Source organism: Lissotriton helveticus, chromosome 1_1 (genome assembly GCF_964261635.1).
Source record: "Lissotriton helveticus chromosome 1_1, aLisHel1.1, whole genome shotgun sequence".
In the NCBI taxonomy this organism is placed as follows: domain Eukaryota; kingdom Metazoa; phylum Chordata; class Amphibia; order Caudata; family Salamandridae; genus Lissotriton; species Lissotriton helveticus.
The window spans coordinates 811,674,732-811,691,213 of record NC_136057.1 but is presented as its reverse complement, the minus strand read 5'-3'; positions in this window follow the sequence as shown (position 1 = coordinate 811,691,213).

The window sequence follows — 16,482 nt, the reverse complement described above, 5'->3', positions numbered from 1 at the left end:
AGAGAAAAAAGAAAAATTTTTCCCAAGTCTGTGGTGAACAAAATGTGTATAGTAAAAGACGTAGTAATCAGTTTGCGGAAATCAGGAAGCGTATGGTTTATAATGGAGTAGTTTGCAATTTATTAAAAAAGGAAAAAGTTTGTAAAAGGAAATCTGCTTTTTATAAGAAAAAAATATATATTGAGTTTGTTGTGGAACGCACGTTTGAGATAAAAAAAAAGTTATTTGTTTTAGTAATTAATAGAATAAATACACTGAATAAGGCAATCAAAGTTTTAAAAGCTAAGAGTAAATGGAAAAGAGTAATTAATCAGACTAATTTTTGTGATGATTTTTCTGGAAAATGGATGCATAGTTCAAATTGTGAGCCAATTTTTTAATGAAGAGAGTTACTTTCAAACTAATGATTTGTTGCATGCAGTTGACACCAGTGGTCGAGCATATGAGGTGAAGGACGGTTGTCCTATTGAAAAGGAGAAAATTGTGCCTAGGAATACAGAAGAGGTGATAGCTGATGAGGTTTTAGGGAGACGTCCTAAGGCTCCTGTCTACACTTGGAATTGTAGTAGTATTTGCAGTGTACGACAGTATTCAATTGATTTCTTTCGCAATTTCTTACGTAAGTATGCTAAGAAAAGTCTTAAACAGAAAGTTAAAATGTTGCAAGAATTAGACCCTTGCAGAGTGAGAGAAAAAACAGGTCTGCAAGGGCATTCTCTGGCTTGTCTTTCTAAAAAAAGTATGCCAGAGTGTTTTTCACCATTTCAGGATGTTAGCAGTGCATCATACCGAAGTAAGGAAATTAGTGAGAAGGTTGTATTATGCAAAAAGTCCTGTACTTAAGCTCAAACAGTTAAATAGTGCTCTTTTGCATGGATCTGAATTGGATGTTAATAATATCTGTGAAGAAATTGAGGTTAGTTACTTTGGTCCAGAAGAAGACAGTGCAGAAACTGATACAGTAATAGAAGGAAATGTGGTAGTAAATGTACAGAATTTTAATACAGAAAATTTTGAACAGGAAATAACAAAGTTTAAGGTGATTGCAGGTGAAAAACCCAATTTTCCTTGTGTGTGTTGTCGACGCACTCATTACAAAAATCAAACCAGGTTAGTTGATTTATATTTAAAAAGTGAGAAGGAAAATAATAGTGTGTGGAAAGATTTTGCAACTTTTTTGTTGGTAGAAGACTGTTTTGATTTGGGTTTTGATCAACGTATTTTTAAATATTGTTATAAAAAATTAAATGAAAATAAAATGCCTGCAAGAGCTGTACATAATAATCTTGAGTTGATAAATATTCCATCTGAACTGAAGGATTTAAATACCTATGAGACTATTCTGATTCAATGTGTGCATCCATTTCAGGCTATTTTTCGTATGGAGCCTAAGACAGGATAATTAAATCCTTCCGATTTACAAAGAGGATTAAAGGGTAGAGTTGTATATTTGCCTCTTGATTTAAAGAAAAACATTGAGACAATTGGTGTTGAAAATGTAGAAGAAGAACCTCTAGTTATTCTAGTTAATGGTGTGCCTACAAAGAGTAAGAAAATCTGGCAAGATTTAGTGGATGTTAGAAAAGTCAAAAAGGCAACGTTGTACTTGGTCAAAAACAATAAATACTATAAAAATGTATACGTAAGAGAAGAGGAAATAAAAGAAGAAGAGGATAATGATTTGTCTGTTGGACAAATTGAAAAAGTGGATGTGTCCAGAAGTGAAGAAATTTATGAACATTACAGTGTTCATCCACTGCATTCCAAAGAAGCATTCGGGAATGCAATTGAATTATTTCAGATGAAAAAAGCAAAAGGAAGTCCCATTAGTGTATGGGAAGAAAGCTTGGAAGCTCGTTGTTTTCCTCACTTATTTCCAACAGGTCAAGGTGCACGATATGATGACCGACCTATGCAGATTCCTGCATCTGAATACCGCACAACAAGACTATATGCGGAACATCCGAGATTTTGTCAATGTATTCCATATTTGTTTCATCTTCTGTTTGAGATTGACTTATCTGGACTTTCTTATGCAGTGAACCATATCCTAAAAAGTGGAGTACATCTGCAAAATGTTTCAGCAAAGGAATTTATGGATAAAGTGCAACAGAAAGACACTGTTTTGGATTCTCACCTAATTAATCTAATGGCATGTCAGCGTGGTACTAATGAGTATTGGTACCGTCGTCATGGAGATTTGAAATGCATGCTAAGAAACTTAGGAGCACCTACATGGTTTTTAACTCTAAGCTGTGCTGAGTATGCTTGGAAAGATTTACTTGAATTTCTTCGGGAGGCAAATGCAAACATAGAAAATATAGAGTACAAGACACCTGGAGAACTGTGCTCTTTGGATCCAGTTAATGTTTGCAGATATTTTAATCATAGATTTGAAGCTATGATGTCTTTTATTACAAACAAAAAAAAACTCCTCTTGGCGAAGTTCTGGATTTCTTTTGGAGAAAAGAGTATCAAGCGAGAGGTGCTCCTCATATTCATATGCTATTATGGATCAAAGATGCTCCCAAATTTAGAACAGACTCAGATGACACTGTACTATCTTTCATTGAAGAATATGCAACATGTGAGATACCTAAAAGTACAACTGATAAGGATTTAAGAATAAAAGTGTTGTGGCAAATATTGTCGGCGAAAATTCAAATCAAAGGATAAATTCTATACCAAATGTTGCTTTGGATTTCCACGACCAGTAATTTCAAAAGGAAGAGTGAACAATTTTATGTTATCTTTGCGACATACTATCACAAGAAGATCACCCAAAAATACCTACAATTTAAGAAGAAGTGAAGAGTCCAAATACATAAATGACTATAACCCAGTCATTTTGTCCATGTGGAATGCTAACATGGATATTCAATATGTTGCGGACAACTCTATTGCTGTGGCTCGATATGTAACATCTTATATCACTAAATCTGAAAAGACGGAACTTAAGGATATGTGGGAAGAGATTTCTCATGAAAAGAGCCTAAGTAAGAAATTGTATACCTACAGTTTGAAGATGTTATCTCATCGAGAAATTGGAGCATATGAATGTTGTGATCGATTATCATCAGCAAGTTTTTATGCAAAATCTAGAACAATCCTGTGGGTGAGTTTAGGTCTTGCAGCAACACGAAACCGAGTTTTGAAACCTGTTCAAGAGATTGAATATTTAGCAGAGAAAGAACCAAGCAGTACAGACATTCTGAAGACAAATATGTTGGATACATACTATCCAAATAGAAGTAATCTGCTTGACAACATTTGTCTGTATGAAATACTACAAAACTACACTTTAAAAGGAATATTACTGAGAATATTGATACAGGTGTATATGCTGTGATAGGATATGAAGGATGTCTGGTGAAACAAAGAAAAGGACATTTGATTAATCACCGAAAACTAAGTTCAGAAACTCCTGACAAAAGAGAATTCTACTACTTTGCTCTTTTGCAACTATTTAAACCATGGCGTAAAGAGGAGGAACTACTTGGTGAGTTTGACAGTTATGAAGATTCATTCAACGCATCTAAAAATAGTATAGAATGTCCTGTTTTTAGTAATTTTCTGCAAATGTTAAACGATGAAATAGAGCAAGAAGCAACGATTGCAGCGGAGATCGCTAGAGACAGTTCTCAAGATAGTCAAAGTTCTGCTTCGTTGAGTCAAGATCCACTAGGACAACCAATTATCCAAAAAGAAGCAGCAAATGCCATGGATGAGGTGGAACAAGCTCAAGAGGATGTAATAAACTTAGAAGAATTGGATAAACAACTTAATCTTGAGCAAAAACAAATATATGATGAAGTGACAGAGCAGATTGAGCATGGTTTTCGTCATGAGACAAAAGAATGCTCATGTATGTCTTTTCAACCTGTATGACTATATGTGAGTGGAGAAGCTGGAACTGGTAAAAGTTTTCTAATTAAAGGAATTGCCACATATCTACAGCAAAGAACTGACTAATCAGTCTCTTGTGTTGCTACTGCTCCAACTGGGTTGGCAGCACACAACATTAAAGGCATTACTTTACATCGTTTACTGATGCTCCCAGTTGAACATGAAAATAAATTACAATACCACAAGCTATCTGGAGATGCTTGTTGTGAAGTTTCTAGAGTCCTTAAAAAAATGAAACTTCTCATTATTGATGAAGTAAGCATGGTATCAAATGTAATGCTTGCTTTTGTGCATTTAAGAATGCAACAGATTCTTAAAAGTATGAGTATGATGTGTTATTTGGAGGCAAATATGTCATAGTTTTTGGAGATCAACTGCAGCTGACTCCTGTAAAAGGACAACCTGTATTTAAAACTGTTACACATGAAGATACCAGAAAGTGCCTGCGAAGTATTGGAAATGTTAATATATGGTCACATTTCAAATATACTGAACTGATTCAAAACATGCGACAGGCAAAGGATGCTAAATATGGAAATATTCTTCAAGATATAAGAATTGGAAAACTAAGTGAATATGCGAAAGAAACTTTACAAACACGATTACTTTCCAATTTGTTTCCAAATGAAGATAATGTGGCAGAGAAAATATATACTAAAGAGGCAGAAGATAAGTCAGTTATATGCTTGATGCCAACTCTACAAGAATGTTCAATGTTCAATGAAAAAATGTTGAAGTTAGAAAATCAAGAAATTAAGAAACTGGAAGCAAAAGATAGAATAGAGCATGAAGGAAGTACTATTATTTTGTCAGAAAGGTTGAAGTTAAAATTGGATTCTCTACAGAAATCTATATCTAAAACTGCTGGCTTAGAAAAGAATTTGTATGTATGTTTAAATGGTCGGATTATTTTATGAAGAAATTTAGATGTGGAAAGAGGTTTGGTGAATGGAGCAATGGGTAATGTGGTTGGTTTTGTGAATTACCCAAATAGAGATGAGATTGAATTTTTAAGAATCAAATTTGATGGAATTGAGGAAGTTCAAAAATTCAGCTGTTGTTCAAGTCGATTTTTGCTTGTGAAAGACTTATATGTCCGTCGCAAACAATTTCCTATTTGTTTGGCATATGCAGTGACTATTCATAAATCTCAAGGTTTAAGTGTAGATTGTGCTTTGGTAAATATTGGAAGTACTGTGTTCAAAGAGGGTATGGCCTATGTTGCTTTATCTCGAGTTAGAACTTTATCTGGACTGTATCTAATTGATTTTGATGAGACAAAGATTAGTGCAGATCTAAATTGTGTGAAGGAGTATAACCGGTTAAGAAGAGAATATGCTCCAACTTTACCTTAATATCCTTTCATTGAAAAGTGTGTGGTAGGTCAAAAAAGGAGATATCAGGTAAAAAAAGTAGTGAAGTGGTAGAGAAACGAAAAAAAATAGATGAACCTATGATTGGTAGCAGAAAGAAAAAGGTTACCACTGAAGAGATTGTTGGATTTAAATTTGAAAACAGTTCTGGTGTCAACTGCTATGCAAATGTAGTGGTTAATGTTGTTTTTTTTCTTAAAACTTTACAGCAACAGATTGTAGAAAATCGGGACCAAACATTTTGTTGTTCATTAAATTCTGTGTTTCAAAAATGTAGCAGTGATAATAGTTAAATAGCAAGTGTTTCAGAACTTCGAAATGTTTTAGACATATGTGCTGGACTAAATCAGTTTTCTCAGAATATTCAGCAAGATTGTCAGGAATTTATTATATATATGCTTACAGTTTTAGAAGATGAAGGTGTAGATATTGATAGTCTTTTTGGCATTTCTTATAAATGGCAACATAACTGCGACAATTGTTCATTTTCAAGTAGTACTGAGATAGACACTAAAAGATTTATATATTTAACATTACCAGACTGCAAAGCAGTGTCTTTCAGTAGTCTAGTTAGAGATGCCCATCAAATCATGCTCTGTTCTCAATGTAACTCAGATATGTTATCAACATTATTTATCCAAAAATATGGACAGTATGTAATTTTAATGCTCCAACGATGTAGAGCTGATGGAACAAAATTGACAACTTCAATAAAAAAATGTGTGGCTACTCAAATATCAATTTCTAGAAGAACATTTGTAACTGTAGCAATAATCTTTCATGATGGTCCTTCAACAACATCAGGACATTACACAGCTTACTTAAAATCTCCAACAGGGTGGACACACTGCAATGATAGTTAATTGACTTTTAGGAAACGTTTGCCTTTTGACTTACCAAATTCTTATCTGGTGTTTTTGCAACCCAAATTTCAGTAAAATTAGTTAGTGTAGGAAGATTACTGCTGTTAAGAAAAGATATTCTGCTATTCAGAAGTATCATGTGAGTGACAGTGATCAAATTTAAAAATGAAAGTCGTATTTGGCATAGTGATAGTATCAGGTACAGGTTTAAGTAATGTTCGATGGTACAGTATACGTTGCAACTTTTGATTCTAAAGCTCAGGAAAAGAATGGTTAAGAGTATAATTAAGTAATTTGGGAAATAAGGACTTTATTCATACTATTTGGCCACGCGGGAAAGTATGAGAGAATAAAATGACTTCTTGAGATAAATGTTGTTTGAAAATAAGGATTTTACTCATACTATTTGGCCACGCGGACAAGTATAAGAGAACAAAATGACTACTTGAGATAAATGTTGTTTGAACATGCTGGTAGGGAAGTTTATTGAGAGGTATTTAAAAATAAGTGATATTGTTTTATTACTTTGTGATCGTTGAAGATGTAGTGCTCTTACTTAAGAAATTGCGAATTAGAGAAAAACATTTAAGATATGTTTTTTTCAAATATATACATTATGTTTTCAAATCTTGTATGGGTTTTTTAAACACAATCATTTTGATTGTGTTTTTTTTTTGCCCACTGTGATATGATGAGTAGTATTGAACTCACTGCTTATAGTGAAAATCAATATATTCTGAGAACAGCAAAAATAAACCAAATAACATATTGTACAAGTTATTTTGTTATATTGTATTCAAGACCATTTATTATAACTGATTTCTTTATTGTCTTCCACAGATACTATATTTATAAGGTAAGTACGACTAATAACAAAAACCTTTTCATTAGTTTTTTATTTCTCTTTGTCCCTATACTTCCCTCACTGCCTCTCTCTTACCCTTACTCCTTTCATCCCTTTTCTTTGTCAGTGCTGTTCTCTTACGCTCACTGCTTTTAACTCATGCACATTTTGTCATTAACCTTTCTTTGCTCATTCCCTGAGTCCTTTTCTGTCACTATTTCCTTGACTCCCTGTATCTCTTCACTTTCTTAGTCCCGTTGTGTGATGCTCAGTCACTTTTATGCACCCTCTATCACGTCTGTTTCCTCAACCTTTTATGCTCTTTTCTTACCCAACCATAATCCTTGTTCTATTACTCCCATCACTTATCCTAATTTCAATACTTTAATCTATACTTCACTCTCTTTACTGTACTTTATTTCTGTTTATCCATCTCTTATAGTCTTTCCCTGTTTCTGTCCTGTTAACGTTATGTCGCTTACCCTTCCTCACTCTCTTTCTGTTAGTGTCCTTCCCTTATTATATCAATCTCCTTATCTCATTCCCCTACCCTTAGTCTCTTTGTTTTAGACAGTGTTTCTTTCGCCTTCCTTCACTTATGATACTCTCCTTTCCTCCCTCACCATACTTTCCTTTACACAGTCATTCCTTCAGTGCCATTCTCTCTTTCACTCAATTATCTAAGTCATTGATTTATAACACATTCTGTCTCTCTCTCTCTCCCTCACTCTTCCTTTCTTTCACTTTCTGCTTCCTGCACTCCTTTTTTTTTGTTTTATAAAATGTAGATTATAACTGTATTTTTTTGTTTTCTTGCACAGATAGTATGTTTTTAAAAGAAATTTACTATTACTTTGTTATTATTTGAAAGGTAAGTATGACAATCAAAAATACGTTTTCATCATTCTCTTACTTCTGTTTCTCTCTTCCTCATTGTTAAATCAATCTCTTATTTATCTTGCTTAACTTCTTTTACTTTCCTTCAATTTCCTTTATTAATTCCCATTATTTCCCTCTATCTTGTGTACAGTCTTTTAATCATTATTAATACTGTTTTTCAGCCTCTCTAAGCTTGTTTAACTACCTTTTTCTCTCTTAGTTCCTTACGTACTTTAATTCCTAAAGCGCAGATTTAGAAGGCCATAGCACCTCTTTTATAGTGCCTGTGCATCACTTTTGTTACACAATGCCAGTGCAAAAGAAGCAACATAGTGCAGGCAAATACATCACGTTCTAAAACCGTGCAACACATGAAACCAGTATTAGGTTTCATGTGCGATTTCCATGCAGCAGTGGCTGTTGTGTCACAAGAACCCCCTTGAAAAGTGATTCAGTGAAATCTACAAGATTTCACTGAGTTACTTCAGCAATGCTGATGTGTCAAAAACATTGCACCTATTGAAGCAACTGTAAAGGTTGACGTACCATGTTACAGATAGAGCAAGTTTGAAAAGTGCTGGAGTTGTGTTGTGCATGGAATACAATTTCAACACTGTGCGAACTTTCATCCCTAGATATCACACACATTTGTTTATTCCTGCGTCATGGTGCACCGCTTTGCAAATGTGGTGCATTATGACTGGTCCAAGGATTAACTTGTGTGTTGCATCTTTCGTGGCGCATCTCTACTATTTTGCAAAGATGGCTTGGGTAAAATAAATCTGTGTCTGTGTTGCATTCCCTCTCTACGCTTTTCTAAGTTTCTTCATTCCCTTACACAATTTTTAAATCTCTTATTTCCCACTTTTCTCTTTCACTTACCTCTTTTTTATCATTCTCAAATCCTCTTTCTTCATCATCTTTCCATTGGTTTTATTTTCACTCCCTAACCCTACTCTATATATCTCTCGGTTTGTAGCTTACTGTCCTTCCATATGTGCATTCTCAGTCTCCTTTGTGACTCCTTCACTTTTACTTTCATTTGCATACTGCTCTTCTCATAATATTAAATTTCCCTTAATTTAATACCCTATTTTTAGAAATCTTGGGGCACATTTACAAGCCTTTTACGCGTCTTTTGTGCTATCATTGCGTCACTTTTGTGATGCAGCAGCGGTGTAAAAGATGCGCTATGGTGCGGACTATTTACAACGTGACGCATCTGGGAGATGTGTCATGTTGTAAAAACTTGCGCCTTAAGGAGGTGTTCTGGTGCAGGTGCTGTGAGGAACGCTTGCTAAAACTGGGTGAGTGAAATCTAGAAGGTTTCACTGAATCACTTTTAGATCAATGCTATGTGAAAACTGTGTGCCTGCTTGAAGTAGGTGTAAGGCTTGAAGCAGCATTAGTTGAATGGACCTGCCAGGAGTATTGCTGGAGCTACATCGCTTATGCGATGCAACTTCAACAATGCGACACCTTTACGGCATACATGCATCACGCATGTGTGCTGTTTTTGCCCCATGGTGCAACACATTTTATATGTGACACATTAATGGTGGTGCACTGGTGGTTTTTCTTGTCGTAGGTCAGTTTGCGCATTCTTGATGATTTGCAGAGATGCGCCATGTAACGTACATTAGCCCCCTTCTTTTAGTTACTCTTTTACTTCACTTTCTTCAGTTAATATACTTTCTTTAACTCAGTCATTTGGTCAGTCCCTTAGTACATTTTTCTCAATAATTTCATTTACTCATTTATAATGAACACATTCATTCAAAAGAAAAATGATATTAACAACCTGAAGTATCGCCGTTTTCTCGGCAGAATTCGCCGATAAAGTGCCAATACTTACAGCGGCTGAATAAAAAGGGTATTGCTACGCCTCCCACAAGCCAACTTTCCATGTCAGCAAGAAATGTCGCTAATGACATGCAAAGTAGGCGTTCCCACGTCCAATCACATGCAAAATGTGGTTGGAGGTGGGAAAAGCCTATCACTAACACAGGCGTTCGGAGGAAAAGACCTGGGTTAAACTTGTTTATCGCAGGTCTCCCAACGCCTGCATTGTCAACATGGGGGTGTGGATTATAAAGCTAAATCCACCCCCCCATATTAACAAGGCACACATTAGCGTATGAAAACAACATTTCTTTCAACGCGCTAATGTTTACTAACGCCGACCATCACAGGATTCACTATCGCCTATGTGTTGCGCGTTGATAATAACGCGCTAACACCGCGAAAAAATCCGGCGATAGGTGGCAATAGTCAAATATGCGATGTGCGTTTTTTAACGCACATCTTGTTAATATGCCTCATAGCTCTTTTTGGAAAAATGAGTTAGTTCTAAAAAGAACTTTTTTTTAAAGTGTTATATTTTTTTATATTTTGAAACTGGGAGAGAAATCTTCAACCACAAACCTGTTGAACAGGAACAAAAAAAATGCAAACTTTGGAAAAATGTATCTTGTCTTGGAGCACTCATGTTCGTTAACTCTCCGCTCGATCAGAGTGAGGCTCTGCTCGCCGTACACAATATTTTGATAACATTTGTTGCATCTCATGTGGACTTTTGTTAAGAATGGTCTTAGGTCCATCTGTGCAGTTGATGGAGATGCAGGTCGTCCTCCAGATGATGTGCTGGCCACAGCTGGTGGTATTTGGGTGGCCAGAGCTCTTGATGATGCCTGTGCAAATTGCACAGGGTGCACTTGTTTGACATGCCTCATCATAGTATGAATTGAAAATGAGTACTTCTTTGATGGATTTCCCCTTGAAAGAACATTGCCACATATAGTACAAGTGACTTTCGGGGCATTCACTTTTTTTTGGTCTTCAGGATAAGTGAAAAATTGCCATATGAAAGATTCCTTTCTTTTTCTTGCAAGCAGCCGATAATCTTCCTCAGATTTGGATGATGAATTCTGTTTTGCAGCCATTTCAAAAAAAATTCCGGAGAGTGGCAAAGGCTCTTTCTCCCTTGAGAAGAAAACAGATAGTGAGGGAAATGGGTGGGGTTGTTGAAAATTCTAGAAAAGAAAATAGTTTGAACCAATAAAAAGTTTTGTTTTCAAATCACATGACTTGACAAGCGCGCATCGGTACGTGTACGCGGTGCGAGCACACGGTCACGCACGTCGTTTCAAAATGGCGTTTTCTACGATTTACATAAAAGTTTGAAAACTTGAAAAGGAAGCAACGTAGACAGTCGCTGACCCCATAGAGTTTCTCTGAGGCTCCCAGAAGAATTTCGACCGGCGAAAAAAACCTTTTTATTTTGTTGAAAAAATACTGGGGTGCGCGCACCCGGTCGCGCATGTCAGTTTAAAATGGCGTTTTGCTCCATTTATATAAAAATTTCAAAACGTGAAAAGGAGGCAAGGTAGACACTCCGTGACCCCGTAGAGTTCCTTAGGCGGTTCCAGAATAATCTCGAGGATGCAAAAAAACCCTTTTTCTTTGTTAAAAAATACCAAGGGGTGCGCGCACCTGGTCGCGCACATTGGTTTAAAATGGCATTTTGCCCGATTTACATCAAAGTAACAAAACGTGAAAAGGAGGCAAGGTAGACATTATGTGACTCCCTAAAGTTTCTCAGGGGTTCCATAAACAACTCGGACAAGCAAAAAAACCTTTTTTTTTTCCTTTGTGGTTCTTGCAAATTAACTAACAAAACCATAGGTTTCACATACGTTATAGATACGAATTAGCATTTCAAAAAACCTTGGAAATTCACTGAAAAAACCATAGGTTTTACACACGTTATAGTTAGGAAGTAGCATTCAAAAAACCTTGGAAATTCATTAAAAAACCATAGGTTTGACACATGTTATAGTTACCTGGACATTTTACTCATATAAATCCATTGAAATTCCCACGTTATAGTTAGTTGGACTCAATGGATCAATGGTTTTATATGAGTAAAATGTCCAGGTAACTATAACATGTGTCAAACCTATGTTTTTTTTAATGAATTTCAAAGGTTTTGTAAATGCTACTTCCTAACTATAACGTGTGTAAAACCTATGTTTTTTTTCAGTGAATTTCCAAGGTTTTTAAATGCTACTTCCTAACTATAGCGTGTGTAAAACCGGTTGATGAATCTTCGCAAATTTTTCAAAGAAGATGGCCCGCTCTGCTCTGCTCCTTCCCTGAAAGTTTTGGGGGGATTCGTCAAGTGGGGGCTGCGAATAAATGGGGGTCCCAAAACGTGTTTTCCCCATGTTTATTTCCACAGGACGATTATACACGGCTACAGCCCGAACCGCTGAATGGAATTACACCAAATTTGGGAAAATGGTAGGGTCTGGTACGCAGATCGCCCTTATGGATAAATGGTGTAAATCCCTCCAGTAGTTCCTGGGAAAATCAAATGTGAAAACATTTATATATCTGAGCGGAGCCTAACCACACATCTCATTGTGAGATCTGATTGGCTGTTAGCACTTCATCCAAGAAGTGTTGGCAGCCATCTTGGGACCAATATACATGATAGCACCTCATTAAAAAGCATTGCAGTTAATAGAAGGTTTTAGGACTTTAGTTACATTATAAAACATTTGTTGATGGTACCATACTCATTTTAGGAATTGTGGTGTATTTTAAGGTGATTTTACCATGTGAAAAAGCCTTCTGCTGGGATATCATGAATCATGTTTGAAAGAAAACTATTATCTCATGCTTTTCCCACAGTGGTTTGGAAGGGGATCTAAAAGCTAAACTGAAAGCATAGTTTATGTAAATTCACATTATCTTTCTCAGTCATGTTCTTTCTCAGTCATGTGAGAATGAAGTCTGACATTCTCAGTAAAACATGTACAACAACATCCAACAAGAACAGAGACTGTCAGTTGACTCCTCTGTGTTCTTCTGCAGCTTCCCAGAGTGTTCTAAAGAACAACTAGAGCGCTAACAGTCCTACTTATTACAAAAGTATGGCACACCTGAAGCCATCTTGATTGGAATGAAGTGGTAGTCTGAAAACATTTAATTTAAAAAGGAACAAAATGAGGGGGTTTGTTTTGCCATAGAAAGTATGATTAGTGCTGCAGAAAGAAAAATTAGGGCACATTTTGAGTGACTTCTCAAATCCTCTTCTATTTCATTAAAAAATTCTGACATGCAGTCTCCCAAGATGGCCACCAGAGACAAAAGAGTCCAAATGTAGCCCACATATCACCCAGATGTAGCCCACATATAGCCCAATGACAGAATGTCCCAGAGTGTTCTAAAGAACAACTAGAGCGCTAACATTCCTACTTATTACAAAGGTATGGCACACCTGAAGCCATCTTGATTGGAATAAAGTGGTAACTCTTAAAACATTTAATTTAAAAAGGAACAAAATTAGAGGATATATTTTGCCATAGAAAGTATTATTAGTGCTGCAGAAAGAAAAATTAGGGCACATTTTGAGTGACTTCTCAAATCCTCTTCTATTTCATTAAAAAACTTCTGACATGCAGTCTCCCAAGATGGCCACCAGAGACAAAAGAGTCCAAATGTAGCCCAAATATCACCCAGATGTAGCCCAAGTATAGCCCAAGGACAACATTTCCTAGAGTGTTCTAAAGAACAACTAGAGCGCTAACAGTCTTACTTATGACAAAAGTATGGCACACCAGAAGCCATCTTGATTGGAATTAAGTGGTAAGTCTGAAAACATTTAATTTAAAAAGGAACAAAATGAGGGGGTCAATTTTGCCATAGAAAGTATGATTAGTGCTTCAGAAAGAAAAATTAGGGCACATTTTGAGTGACTTCTCTAATCCTCTTCTATTTCATTAAAATAAGTCTGACATGCAGACTGAAATATGCACTTGGAATACCAGCAGCAGACTTCCCTGGTGAGCAGTAGCTTTACTACAGTGATCTAATGAGCAACTAGAGTGCTAACATTCAGAATTTATGGCAAATGTGTGACACATCTGAATGCCTGGATGGAACCAAAGTAAACAAGCATTGAAAATGCAATAGATCCCGCCCTCGTTTAAGTTAAAGCCATTCTGTTTATAATGAGGTGGCTTTTAAGCTGTGCTTTTATTAGTGTTTTTAAAACTTTCATGTAAATAACATGCATAGGTATGCATATATGTATATGTATGCATGCATTTATATTTATATGGATATGCAGATTATATAAGTTTATATAAGTATGTATATATATATATATACATACATATATATAAATGCATATGCATATATATGCATATATATGTATATGTGTGCGTGTAGAGAGAGGTAGAGAGGTAGAGGTATAGAGGTAGAGAGGTAGAGGTAGAGAGGTAGAGACTAGTAGAGAGAGAAGTAGAGAGAGGTAGAGACTAGAGAGTGAGTAGTAGAGAGTAGAGAGTGAGTAGTAGAGAGTAGTAGAGAGCAGTAGAGAGAGTAGCATAGAGTGAGTAGTAGAGAGTAGTAGAGTGAATAGTAGAGTGAGTAGTAGAGAGTAGTAGAGAGTGAGTAGTAGAGAGTAGTAGAGAGTAGTAGAGAGTAAGTAGTAGAGTGAGTAGTAGAGAGCAGTAGAGAGTGAGTAGTAGAGAGTAGTAAAGAGTGAGTATTAGAGAGTGAGTAGTAGAGAGTGAGTAGTAGAGAGTAGTAGAGTGAGTAGCAGAGAGAGAGAATAGTAGCGAGTAGTAGACAGTGAGTAGTAGAGTGAGTAGTAGAGAGTAGTAGAGAGAGAGTAGTAGAGAGTGATTAGTAGAGAGTGAGTAGTAGAGTGAGTAGTAGAGAGTGAGTAGTAGAGAGTAGTAGAGAGAGAGTAGTAGAGAGTGAGTAGTAGAGAGTAGTAGAGAGTGAGAAGTAGAGAGTGAGTAGTAGAGAGTAGTGGAGAGTGAGTAGTAAAGAGTGAGTAGTAGAGAGAGAGTAGTAGAGAGTGAGTAGTAGAGAGTAGAGAGTAGTAGAGAGTGAGTAGTAGAAAGTAGTAGATAGTGAGTAGTAAGGAGTGAGTAGTAGAGAGAGAGTAGTAGAGAGTAGTAGAGTAGTAGAGAATGAGTAGTAGAGAGTGAGTATTAGAGAGTAGTGGAGTAGTAGAGAGTAAGTAGTAGAGAGTAGTGGAGAATATTCCAAAGTTTGGCACAGCACCACATGCACAATAAGTCCAATCAAATCATATCACTTAGAGTCCTTATTGAAGCGCTGAATCTTGGTGTATATTCAAATGCTTTTATTTTCCTTAAGTTTATGTACCACAGCCAGCCGACGCGTTTTGTCCTGTACAACAGAACTTCTTCAGGGCGTTCTTATTTCCTTCAAGTTATGTCGGTATCCTGTAGTCATATAACTAGATATTTCTTCCAAATGTTAGTCATTCTTATTCAAAGTGACAAGATATCAATTTTACCCACATAATTCGGCAGACTTGTGTAATTTATAGCATCCTCAAAGTCAGTCTTTCAAAAATTCCAAAGTATAGGACATGATAATCCAAATCCAAATGTTTCTCAAGAAAAGTCATTTTCAATCGTTCGGAATATTGGCGTTTGGGCAGATATGACCCAGGGACCCCCAGTATGCAAGGGGAATTAGTCCTCCCTCTGCAAACGCGCCAGTGGCCTGCGGTGCAGAGAGGTGTAAAAAGGGGCATAGCCTCATTACACCTCTGTGCAATGCAGCCCCCTGGCGCATACTGGAGGTTCCAGGTGGGCTAGTTGGCCCCCAGGGACCCCTAGAATGCAAGGGGAATTAGTTCCCCCTCTTCAAACATTCACGGGGGCTGCGTTGCAGTGAGGTGTAAAAAAGGATGTGGTCTCATTACACCTCTCTGCATTGCAGCCCCCTGGCGCATACTGGAGGCTCCTGGTGGGCTAGTTGGCCCCCAGGGACCCCCAGTATGCAAGGGGAATTAGTTCCCCCTCTGCAAACGCGCAAGGGGGCTGCGTTGCAGAGAGGTTTAACAAGGGGCATAGCCTCATTACACCTCTGGAATGCAGCCCCCTGGCGCATACTGGAGGTTCCAGGTGGGCTAGTTGGACCCAAGGGGCCCCCAGTATGCATGGGGAATTAGTTCCCCCTCTTTAAACATGCACGGGGCTGCGTTGCAGAGATGTGTAAACAGGGAGGTGGCTTCATTACACCTCTCTGCAATGCAGTCCCCTGGCGCATACTGGAGATTCCTGGTGGGCTTTCAGGTCTTATAAAGTTAGGAATTAGCATTAAAAAAAACTTTGAAATTCACTGAAAAAAAACATAGGTTTCAGGCCTTATATAGTTAGGAATTAGCATTTAAAAAACCTTGCAAATTCACTGAAAAAACCATAGGTTTCAGGTCTTAAATAGTTAGGAATTAGCATTTAAAAAACCTTGGAAATTCACTGAAAAAACATAGGTTTCAGGCCTTATATAGTTAGGAATTAGCATTTAAAAAACCTTTAAAATTCACAAAAAAACTATACGTTTTAGGGGTGTTATAGTTAGCTGGACATTTCACTCATACAAAACCATTGAAATTGCTCCTATATAGTTAGTTGTACTAACTATATTTCGCGCACCCGGAATACACTGCTGATGATGTCTCATGTTAAATCATTCATGACATGGTCAGTGACATCACTGATTACATCTCAAATGACATCACTGATGACATCACTGATGACATCATCCATGTGACAATTAGATA